At 42.0% G+C, this 10,740-nt stretch overlaps 1 protein-coding gene across 5 annotated transcripts in view; it reads left to right on the top strand.

The window, feature by feature from the left end:
- RUNX1 (RUNX family transcription factor 1) overlaps positions 1–10,740 on the top strand; it is a 253,945-nt gene that overhangs the window by 62,892 nt on the left and 180,313 nt on the right. The gene's annotated exons all lie outside the window — the stretch shown is intronic.

The raw sequence follows: 10,740 nt of genomic DNA, 5'->3' as shown, positions 1-10,740 counted from the left end.
AGAGGGCCAGCAGCCCCATTCTCAGAAAAAGAGACTGAGGTTTCTAGAGGCTCTCTGACTTGCCCCTGGCCACTGGGGCATCAGAGGGGGAGCTGGCCCTCTTTCTGGGGCTCCAGGCCTCACACCAGACTCTTCCCCTCAACAGCAAGCCTGCCACAGAGGTAGCACTTCCCAGACCCTGGAAGAAATCTTGGTTTTTCTTTAGCTTTTCTCTTCCTGAGTGACTTCAGGTTCTGTCCATTCCTGTTTCTGCAGAGAGCTGTAACCATTTCTCATTTCCATATTCTTGGGTGCGCTCCTAGCCAGGATGAGATACTCTTTTTTTCCTTTTTGGTTTTATGAGAATTTTTTCAGTGATGTCAGACTTCAAAGGAAGCCTCCCACCATAAAGATCACGACCAGACTCACACTGTGATTCTTTCCCATCCCTGCGGCAGAAGGACGGTGGTGCGAACACATGTCTCATCTCCCCTTGACATGCACACTCTGCGGAGTGATCTCCAAAGCCCCCCACTTTCTCTTTCAGGTCCTGAAATAGTGTGTCAGGAATCAGCCGCGCCTCTCCAAGCCAGGAAGCTGAGTTCCTGGTGCCTCCATTTGTCATTTGCCATCTTGAGCTCCCTAATCCGTGTTCCCTGCCCTGTGTCAGCACTGGGTCCTCCCCCCCCCCCACTGCTCCCCCCCCCCAATGTCTGGCTTTCCTCAGGAACTCACTAAATGCCCCTGTTCTCGCTAAGTCACTGAAGCCAGGCCGCAAGGCAGCCCAGTGAGATTTAATGGACTCTTTGGGCAGTGATTCACTGAACAAAGCCTGACTGTCTGACCTGGAAACCACACAGTGGGGAGTTTAGAAAACGTAGGGGTAGTCAAAACAACGTCCCTGGGGCGGCCATTGATTGAAGTTCAAAGGAGCAAAGATGTAAGTCAGAACCTTGTAATGACAAGGGCGGGCCAAAGAAATACATTGACCTGGGCATGAAGCCTTCTGGGACGAGGCTTCCTGAGACTTTAAATCACGCCGGTTACATCGGGACAGGCTCCAGGGGCAACGTGGCCTCCTGAGAGAAGCTTCCAGCTGGGCAGTGAAAAGCTTAGTCATCAGAGTCAGAAGACTGTATTGGTTTCCTAGGGTCGCTGTAACAAATTCTCGCAAAACAGGATGGTTTAAGACAACAGAAATGTGTTGTCTCAATTTTCTAGAGGCTAGAAATCCAAAATCAAAGTGTTGGCAGGACCACACCCCCTCCTGAAACTCTAGGCAAGACTCCTTCCTTGCTTCTGGTGGCCCCTGGCAATCCTTGACACCCCTTGGACTGTAGCTGCAATACCCCAAGCTCTGTCCCTGTCTTCCCATGACACCCTTCCTGTGTGTTTTGTGTGTCTCCTCTTCTTACCAAGACACAGTCATTAGATTTAGAGCCCACCGTAATCCGGTACAACTCAGACTAATCACATCCACAGAGATCTTCTTTCTAAATAGGTCATAATCTGATTCCAGGCAGACATGAATATTTGGGGGACACTCTAGGGACCATGGCTCATGTTCCTCCCACATCACCTTTTGCCCCATTTGTAGAATTAGTAATTCCTGGCCTTGACTTTGGAACCTCCTCCACATACCAAAATCTTCTTGTGTGATGTTGAATCTTGACCTTTCAACTTTCACGTTTGAGAAAACAAATGGTGCCCATCTGTGACACATGGCTTGGCATGGTCTGATGAAAAGAGCATTGGAAGTTAATACGCAGCAGGCTGGAAGGTGAAACAATGGGCAGCATCCAAGGACGTAAATTATCAGTGTATAGAGTCTGGTCAAACAGTTGTATCTCAGATAGACTGCCAAACACAGTAGGGAAGTAGGGAATCGGGATGGGGGTGAAGCACAGTTGGCCTTGAAGTGTTTTAATGCTGCCATAGGCTGCTAGCTTTTTAAGTGAAAATGGTACCATTGCCACGAGCTCACATTCTGGAATGTTCCTCCCTTCACAGCCTCTAGTCCTTTCAGTCTACCATCCTCACCCCGATTGATTATACCTGCCACCTTCATGGTGACCCCAAATGCCTCTGGCCACCTCTCAAGCCAGCACCCTTAATCATCATCCCACCATAATGGGCCTGACCCTAGGTTCCATCACCAGTAGCCTGTACCTCCCCACCCCGATCAACCCTATTGCAAGGCCCTGTGATGGGCCCTGGGGAAATAAAGGGCTGTTGACCTAATATTCACATGAAATACCCTCTGCCTTTCAGTTCCTAGTTCCTTACTGTCACTACTTGGTCACATAGAATGACTGCTGCAAGTCACCTCCCTTGTACACATCCTACAACTTACTCTCTCTGCTTTTATTGTTAGTATTCTAAGTATTATTGGAATCACAAACTATTTTGACACAAATTATTTTCTTCTAACCCCTGCATTCAATGCTCAATTTATCCATGCAAAACACCCGACCAAGCTGTATCTTTAAGAGCTGTTCAGCCCGACCCTAGGTTGCAGAAAGCCTTTCCTCTGGGAAGATCTTCTCCCCCCTTATATTCTTGAGAAGAGTAGTGAGTACTGAGGAAAGCACCTGTTCACCCCCTCCTTCCTGAGATGCCATCTAGCTGTTCATTTACGTGCCTTCTTTCTGAGGAATATCATATTTGCTCCACCTCTTTCCACAGAGGTGGGAAGTAATGTGTTCCCCCACTCAAACCCCTCTGCTTCCTCTGGAACCTGCTATGTCAGCTCTTCATCCGCCCCTCTCCCTTCTCTACTCTCCTCCACTCTTGGTCCCACTCCACACGCTGTGTCTCTTGTCTTAAAATGCCTTTCTCATTTACTCAGACGTTCCTTCTCCTCTCCCTGCTGCCCCCACTTCCTTTGGAATGGTGGGTTACAAACCATTTCTCCTCCACGGCACACCGGAGAGTTGTAGCCACTGTGACGATCTCCTCCACAGAGAAGTGATGGGTAGACTGTGCCCAGCTCTGGGATTCTTTGCACTTCCCTCCTTTCTTTCTGCCTTCACGTGGGACCCTCTGGTGCACAACGATATACTGAGATCGAGCTAACTTATTTGCTCCTCTGAGGCCAACAATCTAGGCCATCTCATTCTTTGAAAGAATATGAACTTACCCCTTGGCCCTGTTATTTCACACTGTGGTGATTACTTGTCTCTTACTATTACTACTTTTTCCACAATTCCTTCTCTGCCACTCTTCCCTCTCTCTTGCCCCAGATGTGTCCTAGACCTTGTTCTAGACTCTCTTCTCTATCTGGTCCACCTTTTCCCCTTTGGGGATCTCCTCACTTCTGCCTTGAATGCTGTAGTCTTGTGATGCGCAGTGCTGGCCCTCCAGGCAAGCCCACCTCGAAGCTGTGGCTGAGTCTTCAAGTGATCCCTGAACACATCATCAGGACATCACCCCAAGAAACGTCAAGGCAAATGTGTCCCATATTTAATTCACCATCTTTTCTCAGACTTTCCAACTCTCCTCTTTCTGGCAATGGTAACACCGGTCCCTTAGTCACCGGGGCTAAACCTTGAGAACTGACTTTGATACCCCTACTTCCCACCCCCACATCCAACGACTGGCTAGGTTCTATGTTTCACCTCTATCCAGTTTCTAAAACCTACTAGCTGTCTAAGAATTATGTGTGTTGTAGACACAGAACACAAGAAAAATTATGTGAGTGAGATCAGACAGTTAAGATTGTATATCGCTATAGTTATTCCGATTAGCTTTTATTTTACACCCTGAAGGTACGTGGCATGCTATTAACTGTTTTGATAAGCAAATAGTTCAACATGTTTATAACAACTTGTCAAAAAGTGGAAGCTATTTGTTATTAATAGTAGTAAATTTATCTTAGTATTTATAGTAGGAGCAGCATCTTTTAAGTAGCTTTTTATTCTATCCTATCTGTTAAAGTCTATCAAGAGTTTTAGAGAAATAAATGCCAATGTTTCTGGAAAGAATGACTCATTCAGTACTTTAGCTTAGCACTTCCTATGATTCACACCATCACTAAAGCTTCTAATACTTCACCTTTCTACGGGCCATATTGAGAGAAAAGACTTAAGGATAGGGTGTGATTTGGATGTCCAATAAGGCCTTAATCCTCCAAAAATTCTACCTCATTCACTCTACATTTAGCACCTTTACAGCCTGACATCTGTGAGCTGGGAGAAAAAAATACAGAGGACATAGAACAAGGTGCTTAGAATGTTCCTGAAGGGAATGTTCCTTGGGAAACAGCATAAAGTATACTCAAGTAGTAAGTAGACTTTAGCAACAGGTCAACCTGGCTTCAAATCTTGGTTCTATCATCTCTTGACTGTGAGATCTTGGGAGATGACTTAACTTCTCTGAATTCATGTAATATTTTTAAAAATGGAGATATTATCCATTTTTTCCCATAAGTTAGATTTTTTTTTTGTCAGAAAGAATAAAAACTTGACAATGAGGCTAAAAGTCTAGTGGATGGTAGCTTTTGCACCCCAGTCTCGTTCTCTCTCTCTCCTTCACACACACATGCATGCGCACACACGCAAACGTATCTTCTGATCTTATAACTGAGTCTTGGGATAACCCTGGACTCTCATTAAGAGTTGCACTTTCATCAATCATACACCTTCTTCATTCTAACATCTGATATCAATGGTAGTTTCTTATGAACTCTTGATTTCTTTTTTTAAAGATTTTATTTCTTTATTCATAAGAGACACAGAGAGAGAGGCAGAGACATAGGCAGAGAGAGAAGCAGACTCCCCACCAGGAACTCGATGCAGAACTCAATCCAGGACCCTGGGATCACAACCTGAGCCAAAGTCAGATGCTCAACCACTGAGCATCCAGGTGTCCCGGAACACTGGATTTAAAAGACTGTCCCAAGAAGACTCTATAGCTAACATATGGCAAAAGATAGTTTTGAATCCTTGATAGGAAAAGGGACAGTATTTTATAGTTCTAACGATTCAAGAAGATAAACACTAATATGCATATGGTAAAGGAAATGGAACAAGGCACTGGGTGGTTGCTGGATAAAACGAAGCACCTTCTGTCTGTATGGCTGTCTTCAGCATGGGCACTTACTAATGAATGCACCGAGCTAACTGTTGGCATTGAACACTTCAGCCTTGTGTTACAGCTATGTGTTCAGCAGCTGTTCTAACACCCATCCTTTCAGGATTTTGTTCAAGCAACAGAAAAGTTTGAGGGGAGGTGACTCCCACTGTGCTGATGGCAATGACCTACAGATACCAAAAAAAAAACAAGTCTCAGAACCATTTGGTTGCTAAGGAAATAGACACAGCCATTATGAAACTTAAGGCCACATTTGGTGTCTTGAAATACCTAAATGATCAAACCAAATGGATCAAATGAGTTACCAAGTAAAATCCACAACAAAAAATCAGTTATTAATATAGCAGGAAGTAATATTCTTCCAAATTCCATGGCTCATATGGATCCAAAGATCTGTCAAATCTATTCATTATTAAACCCATAAATAATGCAATGGTAGACACTGAATTAACAAATCTTTTCAGGCTCTCAAATACACTTCTAGGAAAAAATAATCCATTCCCAGGTGAGCTAAGATGGTCCACGCAGACCAATCCATTGGTGCCAGGTCCAAGGGCTCCAGATTTTTATTTGTTTGTTTAATGAGAAGTTTGTATAGTACTGTTGGAGATTTTCATATCCAACTTTCAGTGGGAAATCAGAAGAGTATTACCACAGCTCCATTATCCTAAACAACCACAGATTTATAATTCTGTTGCCACCAGATTAACTGTGTTCTGTGTTTGTGTAGCCAGAGCAAGGACTTCAAGGGGAGGCAACTTCCTATTTTGTTTCAACTCAGATTGAGGTAGAAGTCAAGGAACTCAAAATCTGCTCCCCCAGGAGTGTGCAACTTTCTCATATTGAGACCCTCAGCTGCTCCTGATCTTAGCAGAGGACTTTCCCCAAACTCTTCATCTTCCTCTTTGATATTTTACCCTCTTAATCACTTTAAGTCAACAATCCATGACTGACGGTTTTGCTGATAAAGTACCTTTATAATGATAGACTTGGTACTTAAACTTCCGCCTACATCTTCTCTAAGTTGGTGACCTAATTGTAGCTGATTCTTCCAGTAGAAATACTCACTTGTTAACCTCAAGTGATTTCTGGGCATGGCTGAAATAAAACAAATTGCTTTTTGAGGTTATGATTCCAGATTCTGTGTCTTATTTTCCATTGCTTCTTGTCCATTTTTCCATGTAGGTTTTATCTGCTACTTATAAACCATGAAAAACAAATTATTCCATTCAAATCTTTGGAAAGGGCCGCTCACTGGCACAAAATTGCATTGTCTGATACTTTTTCTCGGTTTGAATTTCTGGAAGGGAAATCCTTCTTATGAGGAAACTTAACTTTCCATCGGTAATGGGGAAAACTGCTTCTCTCAGGGTAGTATAGGTAGCTTTATAGCAGAAAATTGGGCAGAAATAAAAGCCCACATAACTTACGTCTATCCAGGTCTGTTTCTTCAGTGATATTTATCCCTCTTCTGCCTGTGACACAGGAAAAAATGGAGACCTATGTTGCAAAAAGTGTGAGATTGTGAAGTACAGCACACTTCAGAAATTATTGTTTCAGTTGTGTGCAATTTGAATGCCATCCTTATACTTTGAAGCAATATACCTGTCCCCTCAAATCTCCAAAGATAGAATCTCCCATCTCCAGTCTATGAATGGCCCACGGCATTACCTACTGTATATGGATCAACAACCCTGGCCTGGCTGATGCCTGGTATCCCAGAGATCTTAATTACTAATAGTATCTCCATTCAAGCTGAAAAGTTTTCGGTTTTGATGATAAATAATATGATCCTTTACTCTGAGTGTCTTTTCCTAGGTGTTTGCAAAGTCTTATTTAAAAAGAAAACAATAAAGCTTCATGGTTTCAGAGAGTTTAGTCTGTTGTTCATATGAGAATGGGACTCAGAGAGGTTCCCCCACCTATACCTTGGTGACAAAGCCAGGATCAAAACCATATAACAGATCTTCATAAAGCACTTGCTGTCAACCCAGGAGCTCTTCTAAGTTCTTTGTGTAAATTGACTCATTGGACCTGTGGGGTAGGTGCTACCTTTATCCCATCTTACAGCAAGTAGCTTGCCCAGGCCACGCACTAACAAAAGGCAGAGCCATGCTTGGTGCCAGCAATCCATTCTAGAGTCTGGGGAGTTCAACATGCCCCAGTGCTTTGCACAACCAGCACTTCTGACAATTGGTCCTGCTCATTATTCTATTATGTTGCTTTTGGACGAAGGAGAGAAGAGCTTATTAGTGAAAAGTTAGCTTTTCAAAGCTGATATTTTTTATAGTACTAGGAACATCATCCAAGTGCTACTTAATACACTTAAAAACTGGGTGTTACACACAACTGATGAATTATTGAACTCTACATCTGAATCTAAGGACTACTATATGTCGGCTAATTGAATTTAAATTTAAAAAAAAATTTTAAATTTAAAAATAAAAACAGAAAGGATGTAGACTTACCAGACAACGTATATGTTCCAGGGAAGATAATCAAAATATCGAGCAACAGATACAGCACAGATAACAACCATTCAGGAATGAAAGCAGCAATAAAGTGACCAATATGGCCACCCCTAGATGGACTGGCTAAATATCAGTCTGATTACTTTTTTTAAGATTTTATTTATTTATTCATGAGAGACAGAGAGAGAGAGGCAGAGACATAGGCAGAGAGAGAGGCAGGCTCCATGCAGGGAACCTGATATGGGACTCAATCCAGGGACTCCAGGATCACGCCCTGGGCCAAAGGCAGGCGCTAAACCTCTGAGCCATCCAGGGATTCCCTAATTATTTTTATACTAACATTCGTTTGTCAAGGCCTGTCTGAATGATTCCATAGACCCCCTCTAAATTATGTATGTGCCTATGTAATTCTCTTCATAGACCACCTGGCAAAGCACCCATGGAAATATTTTTCTTAATAATTATTGTTTGATGGTGATTATAGAGAGTGCTTGCAATGACCTCTAAGTTGTAAACCTATGCAAACAAACAAGCAAACAAAACCAGAAAACAAATGCATTGTCCATAAAGACCATGACTTATAGGAAAAACTGTAGAGAATTTACAGCATATAAAGTTTGGAGCCAATCTTTCTCTCATTCCATGGGCTGTGTGGGTCACAGGTGCTATCCTAGAACATGGTCATGGGAATATATACAGCATCCTTGAGACTTCACAGTTCTCAATCAGGCCATGCATGGCTGGAGTCTTTAGTGCTCAGAGCCTACTACAGAAAGTGGAAATCACCATGGAGCTTTATTTTCTCCAATTCAAGAGAGAACAGTCTGTCTCCTAAAAGACACAAGGAGCCTATCTATCCCAGGATGAATAAAGGCACTATTTTTTGCATAAGAACTCTGGCAAAGGGGATCCCTGGGTGGCACAGCAGTTTGGCACCTGCCTTTGGCCCAGGGCGCGATCCTGGAGACCCGGGATCGAATCCCACATCGGGCTCCCGGTGCATAGAGCCTGCTTCTCCCTCTGCCTGTGTCTCTGCCTCTCTCTCTCTCTCTCTCACTGTGTGCCTATCATAAATAAATTTAAAAAAAAAAAAAAAAAGAACTCTGGCAAGGGAGACCTGACAGTCACCTAAAAAAATCTTTTTTATATTCAGGTGGCTTAGAAAGACTTGCGTCAGTATCAAAAAAAAAAAAAAAAAAAAAAAAGCCTTCAAGCATACAGAGGTTTAAATAATAAAGCAGCCCACAGGTTATCAGCAAAACTGGCAGAAACATCACACAATCCGTTAATGACCCTCTACAGCTGTTCTTAAATATTGCAATTTCCTTACCCTGATCAGGCTCACAAAGTGAGCAGCAAATGTCGAAGTTGTGGTAGACAAGTCAAAAGAAGAAGGAGGAGGAGGAGGAGGAGGAGGAGGAGGAGGAGGAGGAGGAGGAGGAGGAGGAGGAGAAGGAGGAGGAGGAGGAAGAGGAGAAGAAGGAGGAGGAGGAGGAGGAGGAGAAGGAGGGGGAAAAAAACTTTCCAATACAGTAACGTTCATCCAGAGACATCTTGTTATTCCAGTAAAAAAATAGAATCCTCAAGTTAAATATTACTTTTTTGCTCCTGGGAAACTACAAATAACAATACAATAAAACTAGGCACTTTTTCCCCCATATATCCAAGGGTGGTTAAAGGGGAAGAAAGGTGTCCATTTCTTTTTTTCTTTGTAAAACAGCGTCCCCATTCATTTCCCCCACAAGAACATTTTGAGCTCTGTAAGAAACCAGCTTAGAAATGACACTCTCACACTTATTTTTTTATTTTTATAAATTTATTTTTTATTGGTGTTCAATTTGCCAACATATAGAATAACACCCAGGGCTCACTCTCACACTTATCAATGGAAAGTAAGGCATTGTGGTAGAATTTCTGGAAGATTGTTCATTGGCCATAAAGAACTCTTTATTCAGTGAAGTCACAGGACATTCTTCAAGTAATAGACATAGCCAACAAAAAATTTTTTAAAAACCCATGTGCTCAACCACTCTAATCTTTTAAAGTGTCAATGATTATATTTATAAATCCTTGTAATTGAGGTTTCTCCAAACAATATCTATCTAATTGGTTAAAATGAATATTTTCACAGCTATCACATAAAGGAATATCATAGTTAGGAGTGAGAGAGGTTGGAAAAACTAATCCCAAGCCTTCAGAAGCATGTTATATTGATGATCCCCTACATGTTTTGTTTTGTGTGCTCTACATAGAGCATTCTCTTGACTTTCCTACTGCTACCACCTAGCAGAATGCATAGTAAAAATAATAATAATTAGCTAGAGGGAAATGTGATCAACCAACATGTTACTCACCGTTATGCTCTGACAAGATTGTCCTTCCTGAAAGTTCCTAAGTTTTCAGTATATCTCTGCATCTAACCTTCCAGGTGGCATCTCTGTCAACCATCAGCCTATTGGGTTTGGAGGTTGTATCTGTCCTCCCTTTCTGTGACACAGACTTCACCTGACATTAGAGCTTCCATTGTGTCTATTAAAGCAGTGTGCCAAAGCAAGCTTGGGTCCATATCATGCATTCCCAATAGGGGCATTATTGTGCCCCAAAGAACAAAAAGTGGTTCTCAGGAGTGAGAAAAATTTTTGATATCACGATGGCTTGTGGCCCTCCAAAACTCAATCCTACTTGACAAAACCTTATCCCTTAGTATTTCATTTTTGTTATGAAGAAGAATTTAAATTAAATTTGCTTTTTCTCCTGGGTAGGGGGGAGTGGAGAGTAGGGAATAATAATGAAAAAAGAGCCCATATATTTGGGGAAATTTTTCAATTTGGGAAAGTAGGCAGTTGAGAGTATATTCATGTAAGATGTGTGCTAATAAATTTTAACTTCAAAATTCAAGCAAGAACTTGATATTATTCTGTAATTTCAAGTATATATCATTGTTGAGCTCAAACAGAATAAGGATGATTAGTTTTTATTCACTGAGTTTTTTAAAGGCCAATTACTGCATATTTTAAATCCTCATTTGAATTTCCAATGAGACACAACTTTCAGAGTTAAATCTTAGGCTTTTGCCTGCATTTTGCCCTGATTTTGCCAGTTCTCAACTCAAGAATACTCAGTGGCTTCCCTCTGCAGGTAGAACACAACTCATTGGTCATAAAATGAAGACTCCAAGATTTAGCCCCAACCTCTCCTT

This window comes from Canis lupus, chromosome 31 (genome assembly GCF_003254725.2).
Source record: "Canis lupus dingo isolate Sandy chromosome 31, ASM325472v2, whole genome shotgun sequence".
NCBI lineage: Eukaryota > Metazoa > Chordata > Mammalia > Carnivora > Canidae > Canis > Canis lupus.
Note: the sequence above shows the minus strand (reverse complement) of the source record. Positions and strands in the feature narration are given on the sequence as shown.